Consider the following 15,204-nt stretch of genomic DNA (forward strand, 5'->3'; position numbering starts at 1 on the left):
GTCTTTGTTTTTTAGTTTACCACAATCATCCTTGCTGTACACACCTTTTGAGAGAGTCACACATAAATTAGAACTTATTAGAATACTCTATGTGCTTCACTTATTTTTTTGAGCTATATAGTTTTGCTCTAGTGCTTCACTTATATCTTTTAGAGCACGGCGGTGGATTTGTTTTATAGAAACTATTGATCTCTCATGCTTCAATTATATTATTTTGAGAGTCTTAAAATAGCATGGCAGTTTGCTTTAATTATAATATCATGGGAAATTTGATGCTTGATAATTGTTTTGAGATATAAAGGTGGTAATATCATAGTTGTGCTAGTTGAGTAATTGTGGAATTGAAAAATACTTGTGTTGGACTTTGTGATTCCCGTAGCATGCACGTATGGTGAACCGTTATGTAACGAAGTCGGAGCATGAGGTATTTATTGATTGTCATCCTTTGTGTGGCAGCCGGGATCGCGCGATGGTTAACTCCTACCAACCCTTCCCCTAGGAGCATGCGTAGTAGTACTTTGCTTCGAGAGCTAATAAATTTTTGCAATAAGTATACGAGTTCTTTATGACTAATGTGAGTCCATGGATTATACGCACACTTACCTTTCCGCAATTTTCTAGCCTCTTCGGTACCGTGCATTGCCCTTTCTCACCTTGAGAGTTGGTGCAAACCTCGCCGGTGCATCCAAACCCCGTGATATGATACGCTCTATCACACATAAACCTCCTTATATCTTTCTCAAAACAGCCACCATACCTACCTATTATGGCATTTCCATAGCCATTCCGAGATATATTGCCATGCAACTTTCCATCGTTTCGTTTATCATGACACACTCCATCATTGTCATATTGCTTTGCATGATCATGTAGTTGACATTGTATTTGTGGGAAAGCCACCATTCATAATTCTTTCATACATGTCGCTCTTGATTCATTGCATATCCCGGTACACTGCCGGAGGCATCCACATAGAGTCATATTTTGTTCTAAGTATTGAGTTGTAATTCATGAGTTGTAAGTAAATAAAAGTGTGATGATCATCATTATTAGAGCATTGTTCCAAGTGAGGAAAGGATGATGGAGACTATGATTCCCCCACAAGTCGGGATGAGACTCCAGACTAAAAAAAGAGGCCATAAAAAAAGAGAAAAGGCCCAAATAAAAAAAATGAGAGAAAAAGAGAGAAGGGACAATGTTACTATCCTTTTACCACACTTGTGCTTCAAAGTAGCACTGTGATCTTCATGATAGAGAGTCTCTCATTTTGTCGCTTTCATATACTAGTGGGAAATTTCATTATAGAACTTGGCTTGTATATTCCAATGATGGGCTTCCTCAAATGCCCGAGGTCTTCGTGAGCAAGTTGGATGCACACCCACTTAGTTTCTTTTGTTTGAGCTTTCATACACTTATAGCTCTAAGTGCATCCGTTGCATGGCAATCCCTACTCCTTGCATTGACATCAATTGATGGGCATCTCCATAGCCCGTTGATTAGCCTCGTTGATGTGAGACTTTCTCCTCTTTTTTGTCTTCCCACATAACCCCTATCATTATACCTTAATTCCACCACAGTGCTATATCCATGGCTTGCGCTCATGTATTGCGTAAGAGTTGAAAAGGTTGAAGCGCGTTAAAAAGTATGAACCAATTGCTTGGCTAAAACCGGGGTTGTACATGATATGAATATTTTGTGTGGGGAAGATGGAGCATAACCAGACTATATGATTTTGTAGGGATAACTTGCTTTGGCTATGTTATTTTGATAAGACATAATTGCTTGGTTAGCATGCTTGAAGTATTATTGTTTTTATGTCAACATTAAACTTTTATCTTGAATCATATTAAATCTGAACATTCGTGCCACAATAAGAAGAATTACATTGAAATTATGCTAAGTAGCATTCCACATCAAAAATTCTGTTTTTATCATTTACCTACTCGAGGACAAGCAGGAATTAAGCTTGGGGATGCTTGATACGTCTCCAACGTATCTATAATTTTTGATTGTTCCATGCTATATTATATTCTGTTTTGGATGTTTAATGGGCTTTATTATACACTTTTATATTATTTTGGGACTAACCTATTAACCGGAGGCCCAGCCCAGAATTGCTGTTTTTTTGCCTATTTCAGAGTTCCACAGAAAAAGAATATCAAACGGAGTCCAAACGGAATGAAACCTTCGTGAACGTGATTTTTGGAACGAACATGATCCAGAGGACTTGGACCCTACGTCAAGAAAGCTACCAGGAAGGCACGAGGTGGGGGGCGCGCCCTCCACCCTCGTGGGTCCCATGTTGCTCCACCAACGTCTTCTTCCTCCTATATATACCTACGTACCCCCAAACTACCAGATACGGAGCCAAAAACCTAATTCCACCGCCGCAACCTTCTGTACTCGTGAGATACCATCTTGGGGCCTTTTCCGGAGCTCCGCCGGAGGGGGCATTGATCACGGAGGGCTTCTACATCAACACCATAGCCTCTCCGATGATGTGTGAGTAGTTTACCTCAGACCTTCGGGTCCATAGTTATTAGCTAGATGGCTTCTTCTCTCTCTTTGGATCTCAATACAAAGTTCTCCACGATTCTCATGGAGATCTATTCGATGTAATCTTCTTTTGCGGTGTGTTTGTTGAGACCGGTGAATTGTGGGTTTATGATCAAGTTTATCTATGCACAATATTTGAATCTTCTCTGAATTCTTTTATGTATGATTGGTTACCTTTGCAAGTCTCTTCGAATTATCAGTTTGGTTTGGCCTACTAGATTGATCTTTCTTGCAATGGGAGAAGTGCTTAGCTTTGGGTTCAATCTTGCGGTGTCCTTTCCCAGTGACAGCAGGGGCAGCAAGGCACGTATTGTATTGTTGCCATCGAGGATAACAAGATGGGGTTTATATCATATTGCATGAGTTTATCCCTCTACATCATGTCATCTTACTTAAAGCGTTACTCTGTTCTTTTGAACTTAATACTCTAGATGCATGCTGGATAGCGGTCGATGTGTGGAGTAATAGTAGTAGATGCAGGAAGGAGTCGGTCTACTTGTTGCGGACGTGATGCCTATATACATGATCATACCTAGATATTCTCATAACTATGCTCGATTCTGTCAATTGCTCAACAGTAATTTGTTCACCCACCGTAATACTTATGCTCTAGAGAGAAGCCATTAGTGAAACCTATGGCCTCGGGGTCTATTTTCCATCATATTAATCTTCCAACACTTAGCTATTTTTATTGCCTTTTATTTTACTTTGCATCTTTATCATAAAAATACCAAAAATATTATCTTATCATATCTATCAGATCTCACTTTCGTAAGTGACCGTGAAGGGATTGATAACCCCTTTTATTGCGTTGGTTGCGAGGATTTTATTTGTTTGTGTAGGTGCAAGGGACTCGTGCGTGGCCTCCTACTGGATTGATACCTTGGTTCTCAAAAACTAAGGGAAATACTTATGCCGCTTTACTGCATCACCCTTTCCTCTTCAAGGGAAAACCAACGCAGTGCTGAAGAGGTAGCAGATGCCTTCCGGGGCATCCCCAAGCTTAGACGCTTGAGTCTCCTTGAATATTTACTTGGGGTGCCTTGGGCATCCCCAATCTTGAGCTCTTGCCTCTCCTCCTTATCCTCATATCGAGACATCCTCGATCCTCGAACACTTCATCCACACAAAACTCAACAGAAAGCTCGGTAAGATCCGTTAGTATAATAAAGCAAATCACTACTCTAAGTACTGTTGAAAACCAATTCATATTTTGTTTTTGCATTGTAGCTACTATAATATAAATTTTCCATGGCTTAATCCACTGATAGAAATCAATAGTTTCATCAAAACAAGCAAACTATGCATAAAAAACAGAATATGTCTTAAACAGGATAGTCTGTAGTAATCTGAACATTCACCATACCTCTGGTACTCCAAAAATTCTGAAAAATAGAAAAAATAAACAATTTTTTTTATAGAAATACAGTGCAAAAAGTTTCAGATCCGTTTGACGTTCCAGTAAAAAATGTAAAATCGCGTACTACAGATAAAGTTTCTGTTTTGCACCGCACAAACCAACAAGCAATGTAACCATCCTAAAGGCAAATCTTGGCACATTATTTTTATTTTTAAACTTTATAAAAGCACACAACAGAAATAAATGACTCTCTAAAAATTCCGGGCTGTCTCCCTGGCAGCGCTTTCTTTAAAGCCATTAAGCTAGGCATACAGTGCTCAAGTAATGGATCCACCCGGATCCCAAGGTATATCAAAGCCAATTTTAATTAACAATGATTTGTGATTTAGTAGTGAGCACAAAGTAACATATATCATGAAACAACGAAGTCTAACTCTCTTCCTATGCATCGGCATGTCACAAAAGAACAATTCATGCACACATAGTAAATGCCAATGCATAGTATAAACAGTTTCTTGCAATTTTATCATATTGGAAACATGGAGAGGCGGAGATGTAGTTCCTCTCTCATAATAATTGCAAGTAGGAGCAGCAAGCACATGCATATTATATTAATCAAAATCATCATGTGTAGTAGTAAAACGCAACCCATCAATATAATCCTTAATAAGGGCAAACTTCTCCGATATAGTGTAGTCAGGAGAATTCAAAAAGATAATAGGACTATCATGCGTGGGTGCAATAGCAACAATTTCATGTTTAACATAAGGAACTATAGCAAGTTCATCTCCATAAGCATAATTCATATTGGCATCTTGGCCACAAGCATAGCAAGCATCATCAAAAAGGGATATTTCAAAAGAATCAACGGGATTATAACAATCATCCTTCGGTAAGCACGAAGGGGAATTAAACAATGTATGAATTGAAGAGTTACTCTCATTAGAAGGTGGGCACGGGTAGCTAATCTGCTCTTCCTCCTTTTGTTCTTCGCTCTCCTCATCATCTTTCTCATCCAATGAGCTCACAGTTTCATCAATTTCTTCTTCCATAGACTCCTGCAAAATATTAGTCTCTTCTCGGACAGTGGGGACTTTCTCAATAAATTCATCAATATCATAATTGTATTTATAATTATCATAGCAATTTTTAAGGATAGCTAATTTTTAGGTCTATAAACTGAATCATCAAAATCTTCAAACTCTTTAAACAAAGATTCAATTTCACATGCACCCTTAAAAGCAACAAATTCTTCTATTCGTTCCACATCATAGTAATCATATATACCATTAGCATAAGAAGCTAAGGTTTCATTATCATTAAATTTGCATGAAAAGGGAAGGTGTGGAGCCTTCATCTTAAAGCAACAAGTATAATCATATCTCAAGCATAGTTGTCGAGCATACCAATGCAACATATGAATTTGATCCCATAATAGTTTCCCTTTTTGAGTCAAGCAATAATCCCTAAAGTATTCACGTTGATCCAGCGTGTCTCCCATTACATAATTGAATGGGGTTTTCTCAGGATTATTAAAGTAGTGCATAATATCTTTCACATAATGAGCATCGAGGGTTTTAGGAGGTTCCCCATCTCCATGAGTAGCAAGTAAACCTATTTTTTTGGTATTTCGTGTTCCATATCCATAACTAAAGATAGAGAACAACTTAGAACAGAAAATAAAAACTACTTAGTGATAAAGCAAACAAGCACACACGAGAATATTCACCCCATGCTATTGCTCCCCGGCAACGGCGCCAGAAAAAGGTCTTGATAACCCACAAGTATAGGGGATCAATTGTAGTCTCTTCGATAAGTAAGAGTGTCGAACCCAACGAGGAGCTAAAGGTAGAACAAATATTCCCTCAAGTTCTATCGACCACCGACACAACTCTACGCACGCTTTACCTAGAACAAGTATGAAACTAGAAGTACTTTGTAGGTGTTGTAGGATAGGTTTGCAAGATAATAAAGAGCACGTAAATAAAAAGTAGGGTCTGTTTAGATAAAGACACAATAAAGTTAGTATAGCGAGTGTGGAAAAGTGGTGGTAGGAGTTGCGAAATTGTCCCTAAGCAATTGACTACTTTACTAGACCAATAGCAAGTTTTATGTGGGAGAGGCCACTGCTAGCATGTCATCCCTGACTTGGAATTCTATGCACTTATGATTGGAAATATTAGCAAGCATCCGCAACTATTAACGTTCATTAAGGTAAAACCCAACCATAGCATTAAGATATATTGGTCCCCCTTCAATCCCGTATGCATCAATTTCTATGCTAGGTTGAAGCTATTGTCACTCTTGCCCTACAATACATAGTCCAATCAACATACAACTAACCCTATGGTGTGATACACGCGCTCGCTCATATGATGGGCACCAAAGGACATCAACATAACCACAAGCAAATTAAACCAATCATAGCAATTCACCAATTACCGATAGGACAACGAAAATCTACTTAGACATCATAGGATGGCAACACATCATTGGATAATAATATGAAGTGTAAAGCACCATGTTCAAGTAGAGGGTACAGCGGGTTGCGGGAGAGTGGACCGCTGTAGATAGATGGGGGAAGGTGATAAAGATGTTGGTGAAGATGACGGAGGTGTTGGTGTAGATCGCCGTCGCACGATGATGGCCCCGGCGGCGTTCCGGCGCCACCGGGAGAGAGGGGGAGAGAGCCCCCCTTCTCCTTCTTCTTCCTTGACCTTCTCCCTAGATGGGAGAAGGGTTTCCCCTCTGGTCCTTGGCTTCCATGGCATGGGAGGGGCGAGAGCCCCTCCGAGATTGGATCTATCTCTCTGTCTCTCTCTGTTTCTGCGCTCTCAGATTCTGGCCTTTCACCGTTTCTTATATTCCCGGAGATCCATAACTCCGATTGGGCTGAAATTTGGACACGATTTTTATTCCGATATTGGCTTTCTTGCGGCGAAAGAAGGGCACCAACCGCCTTACGGGGTGGCCACGAGCGTCAGGGGCGCGCCCACCCCCTGGGCGCCCCCCTGCCTCGTGGCCCCCTCGGGCATCGTCTCGCGTTGATTCTTCTTCCCAAAAATCACATATATTCCAAAAAAATCTCCGTCAGTCCTGTTTGGACTCTGTTTGATATGGATTTTCTGTGAAACAAAAAACATGCAACAAACAGGAACTGGCACTGGGCACTGGATCAATATGTTAGTCCCAAAAATTGTATAAAAAGTTGCCAAAAGTATGTAAAAATTGTAGAATATTGGCATGGAACAATCAAAAATTATAGATACGACGGAGATGTATCACTCTACTCGACGAATGTCGAGCTCTGAGTCTTGATTTCGGGAAGGTTTTGATCGAGCATTGTAACCGTGAGTCAAATATGGTAGCTCATGTGCTAGCACAAAAAGGTTGTGATGATCCACCAAATGTGTGGTTGGACTCACCTCCTGGATTTATTCATAATTTTTTAGCGGATGATGTAAGTGTTATTTAAAATTTTAATAAAGCTAGCCATGAAGGCCTTCCCCTCAAAAAAATAGCCAGCCCCACCTTTTTCTATGCTCTGATTTCTGAGGCGTTATTTAGCTTGGTTGCCCCTTTAAATTAAATTTCTATTTTCAAAAAACGGGGTTTAGCATTGATAGTTTGATACCAAACCGCGAGTGGATTTTCCCTTTTCAAGAACACGTTTTAGGTGGACTTTTTTAATCCGATTCAGGTTTTTTATCTGATTTCAGGTGGACTTTGAAATTGGGCTCTTTGGAGAGAAAAAATAGGCTAGTTTTAGGGGATCACATGTAATTGTAGTGTTCTCACAAAAAATAACAAGCAACTCAAGTGATGGAATTTCAAAAAAAATAGAACCCCACTCTCCATATAGTGGACCCGTGTTGCTTCCTTAAGGGCCATCCTGGAGGCAACCCAAACCAGTGAAGAATGTCCTCGGGAAAAACTCGTGCAATTGATGGTGGTGGGGTCCTTTCTATTAGTAGTGGTGGAGTGTGGCGTTGCATTGCGATGATGGTTGGGTCCTGATGGGTGTCACATACCAGATTTAAAATTTCAAATCTGGTATGTTAAAATTTTTACAGGGAAGTAAAATTCTTGTAGAAAACCGTTGCTTGTTTGCCTCTAGCTGGAAAATTGCATAGAAATTGCCTAGGATTTGCTTGTTGATTGATTGTGTTGCCTTGTGTGATGCACCTAGAGAGTCAAAGGCCCTATGCCAACTTTGAAACCCTTGTTTGAAACTTGCGAAAACAGAATGAACCCCAAAAGTTTTGGGGAATAATTTTGAAAACCCAAATAGGGCGACCAATTAAAATATATTTTTTGGGCATAAGGCTATCCCTAATAAGTCATTCAAGCCCTAATGAATTTTTCCTAAATGGTTGAAATGGATTGGTTTGGAATCAATTCAAAAATCAAAGGGAAAGTTAGTAAAAGGGACTTTGCATTCTTTTGGCAAGAAAGTGAATTTCATAAGTCCAACAGGCTGCCCGCCGGCGAACCCACCTACTCCGCCACTGACCTAACCACCTTTGGCAGGACTTCGGCAAGGCCAGAGCTCCTCTTGACCCGCCGTTGCCACCGCTGCAGTCCACGACACCGTGCACATCCACTATACATCGCCGCCTTGGCTAGAGCATCGATCCTGGCGAAGGTTGAGCCCCGCCGCCGCTTCGCCATGGCTAGCGATGAGGTGAGCACGTGCCAGAGCCACGCACCATGTCCTCGTCCATAGGAGCTCTTTTTGTTGCGTGCATCCTCACCCGAGAGCTCGACCGCCACGGTCACCTTCGGCGAGCCTCCCCGATGTTGATGGGGAACGAAGCATGAAAATAAAAAATCCTACGGAACACCCAAGATCTAATCTAGGAGATACAAAACAATGAGAGGGGAGTGTGTCTACATACCCTTGTAGACCGAAAGCGTAAGCGTATATAACGCGGTTGATGTAGTCGTACTTTTCACGATCCAATCCGATCTAGCGTCGAACGGACGGCACCTCCACGTTCAGCACATGTGCGGCTGGATGATGTCTCCTCCTTCTTGATCCAACAAACAAGAGAGGATAAGTAGGTGGGATCTCAGCCAGCACGACGGCGTGATGGAGATGGTGGTGGTGCATGTCGGCGTTCTGGGAACGGGGGTGCCCAGACTTGCCTGCCTGCGGCCCACGGCGTAGCTCTGCGCGTGGGCTCGTACGGCCCATCTTCATCAACAAGGCGTTCAAGACCCTCACGAGGGGCCAAGCCTCGCGAGGCGGACGACACAACACCTCCTCAGGAGCAGCCTCACCAGGTTGGCTCGCGAGGGGCGAAGAGATCAAGGCAAGGCAAACCTCGCGAGGTTCTCGTGACGTGAGCCATGACGATCAAGATCAGGCGGGCGCCAGCACGTGCAGTGTCCTTGTTTCCCCTTTGGTGATAAGGAAGCGAGCGTAGGCACGGAGTACCGAGACGTCAAGCAAAGGTTTCCATATCGGTGCAACGAGACCAAGACCAGCAGGACGACAAGACAGAGGTCACCATGGAGCCCAAGGCGGCGTCACCACCAGAGCCTTTTGCAGGCGAAGACCGCTTTTGTCAGGATAAGCTGTACTAGTTGTCCCCTTTCAAATTGGCCGTTGTTGGCTCCCTTCCCGCTCAATATTTGGGGAGAGGACCAGGGCCTATATAAGTAGAACTAGCCACCACCGTAGGAGATAACTCATTCAGAGGCATCTCATCTGATCTTGAGTGATCCTCATCCACACGCAAAGCGCAAGAACACCTCAACCTCAGGAGGCTGTTCTTCCCCTTGTACTGTTCATCACCAGCTCAAGAGGCAACCCACCACCACCACACTGGAGTAGGGTATTACACCACAACGGTGGCCCAAACCAGTATAAACCCTGTGTCCCTTGTGTTGCGAGTTCGTCGAGCTCGTCCGTGAGATCTTAGCAAGCTAGGACATGGATCGGTAGGGGGGAACTTCACGCGCACCCCAGAGTTCGAACCTTAAGGGTTTTGCCGGAACCCGTGATATGACATTTGGCGCGCCAGGTAGGGGTGCGCCGTAGCTTTCCTTCCGCCGATCTGTGCTCCGTCGCCGCCGTGCTCCGCCCGCATGGCAGGCGTCTCGCTCCCGGCTCCGATGGTAGGCGCTGACGACGGGGCCAGGGGGCTCCAAGCCCTGGCCCCCGCCTTGCGGCAGGTGCGATGGCCGCCGAAGTTCAAGCCGGAGATGTCGCCGCGCTACGATGGCGCGGCGGACCCATCAGCTTTCCTGCCTCACGAGGTCAAGCATCGCTCTGCACGGGTCCCGGCGTTTGATGAAATGCAACAGGACGCCACGCGGGGGATGGACCTCGTTCTGGGGGAGGAACGCTACCACGAAGCCACGCTACGGGTGGCAAGGTATCAGCAGGCGCTGCGGAGATACCGCTGCCGCAACATCCGCTCCAGGACGCTCGAGGCGGGCGACCTCGTCCCGAGGTGGGTCCTCTCCAGGGAGGGGCTGCACAAGCTCTCACCCATGTGGGAGGGCCCGTTCAGGGTCGTCCATGTCTCCAGGCCTAGTGCCGCGCGACTGGAAATGCAGGACGGGGTCCCCATCCAGAACGCCTGGAACATCCAGCACCTCCGGAAGTTCTACCCATGAAGCAAGGCCCAGCGCCTGTGAAGAAAGGCCCAGTGCCTATGAAGATCGCCGCCCGTGACACTCTCACGTAATAATGAGTGGGGCTGTACACGCCCTGGAGTCTCAGGAGTGCCGCCCTCGGGCCTCGGGGGCTCCCTCCCACGTCTTAGTGGCAACACTTAGCTCCGCGGTGGTGAGAAGACTTGAAGACTAGACTAGGTGCCGGACGCGGCTTTTCATTTGCTTTCCGTAGTTGGCTCGCCTTCTTTTAAATGAAGTTTGCTTCTGGTGTTCCTTGCTGATTTGGTTCCGTCGCCTTTTGCCGCTATTTCCGACTCTAGTTAACCTGTGTTCTCTCTCTCGCATACCTCACGAGGGGGCTAGGCAGGTGCCCTCGCGAGCGTTTTTCCTTCTCTCTGCCTTCCGTCTGCTTTCTCGCGAGGCACCCTCGCTCAAGCCCACAAGCTGGCGCATCTCTCCTAATCCGTGCCCCTCGGGTACCACGATATGAAGCGCTGGGTCAAGGCTTGGGTGAACGATAAGTCTCCTAGCGAGCTTCCTAATGAATTTTTGGCAGTTCCTGAGCAACCACTAAGTCAAGACGGGCACGAGGAAACAAGTGCCTCGTGAAGAGGAGGCTACCCCGAACGCGCCAAGCTAAGTTATCTCTGCACAAAATAACGACACGACATGGAAACAACAAACATAGCATAATGATTGAGGAATCATAGTTCGATACACGCCCCTCCAGGGCCCATACTGGTTTCATTTTTGATGCAGGAAGGAAAAGGAAGAACAAAACAAAAGCGGCACTTGCCCCTACAGCGGTCCACGGGGGCAGGCTCTTGGCGACGTCCCGAGCTCAGCCGGACCCCTCCTCACGCTTCACGGAGGCGCGGCGACGAGGCGACCCGCTACCACCTTCGAAACGAGCGCGGCGGCTGGTCGTAGCCGCCACTGCTGGAGCTGTCGCCGAGAGAAGAGCCACCATAGCTGAACGAGGCGTGGCCGGTACCTAGGGCGGGTTCGCCCTCGTCCTCGTCGCGGCCGTCGCCGAGGCCGAGCACCTCCTCGCTGTCGTTCACCTCGGGGCAGCACGCGGCGCGGCGACCGCCCTCCCTGAACACCCTCACATAGAGGGTCGCGTCACCGTCATACTTGAAGTGGAGGGTGCACCGCCTGCCTAGGCCGTGCGCGCGGGCAAACGTCTGCCAACCGCGAGCCAGGGATATGTTGCCCGCGGCAGAGAACCTCTTTGACGGTGCCATTGCTACTAGCAGAGGAGCAAGGAGGAAGAAGCAAGCGAACTGGGAAGAGATGGGCGATGGGGGCTCTGCCCCCTCCCCATTTATAGCAAGAGAAGGCCAACCAGCGCCTCCCACGATCGCAGGTAATGATGGTTTTCCCTTGCATGTGGCAAGGACTTGTCAAGTCGGGCAGTTGCCGAGGCAGCATGGGGAAGCGGAGATGCCCACGTCCAATCAACCGCCACGCGTCGACCAGGGCCGCAGGCTATTGGGCCCGCGGCGCCCCGCACTTGACCTTTTGGCTTCGCCTCGAAGCCAAGCCCGAGCGCGCCTTGGGCCCGGGGGCTACTGTCGGCGTTCTGGGAACGGGGGTCCCCAGACTTGCCTGCCTGCGGCCCACGGCGTGGCTCTGCGCGTGGGCTCGTACGGCCCATCTTCTACAACAAGGCGTTCAAGACCCTCGCGAGGGGCCAAGCCTCGCAAGGCGGATGACACAAGACCTCCTCAGGAGCAGCCTCACCATGTTGGCTCACGAGGGGCGGAGAGATCAAGGCAAGGTAAACCTCGCGAGGTTCTCGTGACGTGAGCCATGACGATCAAGATCAGGTGGGCGCCAGTGTCCTTGTTTCCCCTTTGGTGCTAAGGAAGCGAGCGCAGGCGCGGAGTACTGAGGTGTCAAGCAAAGGTTTCCATATCGGTCCAACGAGACCAAGACCAGCAGGACGGCAAGACGGAGGTCACCATGGAGCCCAAGGCGGCGTCACCACCAGAGACTTTTGCAGGTGAAGACCGCTTTTGTCAGGATAAGCTGTACTAGCTGTCCCCTTTCAAATTGGCCGTTGTTGGCTCCCTTCCCGCTCAATATTTGGGGAGAGGACCAGTGCCTATATAAGTAGAACTAGCCACCACCGTAGGAGCTAACTCATTCGGAGGCATCTCATCTGATCTCGAGTGATCCTCATCCACACACAGAGCGCAAGAACACCTCAACCTTAGGAGGCTGTTCTTCCCCTTGTACTGTTCATCATCAGCCCAAGAGGCAATCCACCACCACCACACTGGAGTAGGGTATTACACCACAATGGTGGCCCGAACCAGTATAAACCTTGTGTCCCTTGTGTTGCGAGTTCGTCGAGCTCGTCCATGAGATCTTAGCAAGATAGGACATGGATCGGTAGGGGGAGAACTTCGCGCGCACCCCAGAGTTCGAACTTAAGGGTTTTGCCAGAACCCGTGATCTGACAGTGCAATCCCGGTAGGGCTTTGCCAAACGCTGTCGGAACCAATCTGAGGAGAAAACAGAGTGTTGGGAGAGGTAGGGCTGCCGCCGGGGCGTGGGATTTTCTGTGTCCAGCCCCTCCCTCTCCTCCACTATTTATAGGAGGCAAGGGGAAGGGCTGGGGCGCAGCCTTGGCCCCTCCTCCAAGGGAGGGGGCGCCGGCCTAGGGAGGAATCCTCCCTCCCCGAGGCACCTAGGGGGGTGCCTTTCCCCCTTAGGACTCTTCCCCTTTTCCTTGTTCTAGGCGCATGGGCCTCTTGGGGCTGGTGCCCCTGGCCCATGTAGGCTAGGTCGCACCACCTACAGCCCATGTGGGCCCCCAGGGCAGGTGGACCTCCGGACCTCTTTCGGCACTCCCGGTACAATACCGAAAATGCCCGAAACTTTTTCGGTGACCAAAACATGACTTCCTATATATGAATCTTTACCTCCGGACCATTCCGGAGCTCCTCGTGATGTCTGAGATCTCATTTGGGACTCCAAACAACATTCGGTTACCAATGCACATATCCCAATACTACTCTAGCATCATCGAACGTTAAGCGTGCGGACCCTACAAGTTCAAGAATCATGTAGACATGACCGAGACACCTCTCCGGTCAATAACCAATAGCAGTACCTGGATGCCCACATTGGTTCCTACATATTCCGCAAAGATCTTTATTAGTTGAACCACGATGTCAAGGATTCAGTCAATCCCATATGCAATTCCCCTTGTTCGGCGATATGTTATTTGCCCGAGATTCGATCGTCGGTATCTCCATACCTAGTTCAATCTCGTTACCGACAAGTCTCTTTACTCGTTCCGTAATACAAGATCCTGTGACTAAACTCATTAGTCACATGAAGCTTCTTATGATGTTGTATTACTGAGAGGGCCCAGAGATATCTTTCCATCACACGGAGCGACAAATTCCAGTCTCGATCCATGCAACCCAACAGACACCTTCGGAGATACCTGTAGGGCACCTTTATGATCACCCAGTTACAAAGTGATGTTTGATAGCACACAAGGCATTCCTCCGGTATCCTGGAGTGGCATGATCTCATGGTCTAAGGAACTGATACTTGACATGAAGAAAGCTATAGCAAATAAACTAAGCGATATGATCTGTTGCTAAGCTTACGATTGGGTCTTGTCCATCACATCATTCTCCTAATGATGTGATCCCGTTATCAAATGACAACTCATGTCTATGGTTAGGAAACCATAACCATCTTTGATCAATGAGCTAGTCTAGTAGAGGCTTACTAGGGACACTGTGTAGTTTATGTATTCACACATGTATTTAAGTTTCCAATCAATACAATTTTAGCATGAATAATAAACATTTAACATGAACGGGAAATATGGTAATAACCATTTTATTATTGCCTCTAGGGCATATTTCCAATAGTCTCCCACTTGCACCAGAGTCAGTAATCTAGTTACATAGTAATGAATCTCACACCCATAGAGTTCTGGTGATGATCATGTTTTGCTCGTGGAAGAGGTTTAGCGAACGGGTCTGCCACATTCAGATCCGTGTGTACTTTGCAAAGTTCTATGTCTCCCTCCTTGATGTAATCACGAATGGAGTTGAAGCGGCGTTTGATGTGCTTCGTCTTCCTGTGAAACCTGGGCTCCTTGGCTATGGCAATTGCACCAGTGTTATCACAAAAGATCGTCATTGTATCCGATGCACCAGGCACAACTCCTAGATCGGATATGAACCCCTTCATTTATACTCCTTCATTTGCCGCTTCACATGTAGACCCCGCTACGACACTCTGCTTGGAACTGCACCAACTGACTGCTCCACCATTCAAAATAATACGTATCCAGTTTGTGACTTCGAGTCATCTCGATCAGTGTCAAAGCTAGCATCTACATAACCCTTTACGACGAGCTCTTCATCACCTCCATAGATGAGAAACATGTCCTTAGTCCTCATTAGGTACTTAATGATATTTTTGATTGTTGTCCATTGATCCACTCCTGGATTACTTTGGTACCTCCCTGCCAGACTTATGGCAAGGCACACATCAGGTCTGGTACACAGCATGGCATACATTATAGAGCCTATGGTTGATGCATAGGGGATGACCTTCATCCTTTCTCTTTCTTCTGTCGTGGTCGGGCTTTGAGTCTGACTCAACTTTACACCTTGCAACAC

The sequence above is a fragment of the Aegilops tauschii genome, chromosome 6 (assembly GCF_002575655.3).
Source record: "Aegilops tauschii subsp. strangulata cultivar AL8/78 chromosome 6, Aet v6.0, whole genome shotgun sequence".
Taxonomy (NCBI): Eukaryota; Viridiplantae; Streptophyta; class Magnoliopsida; order Poales; family Poaceae; genus Aegilops; species Aegilops tauschii.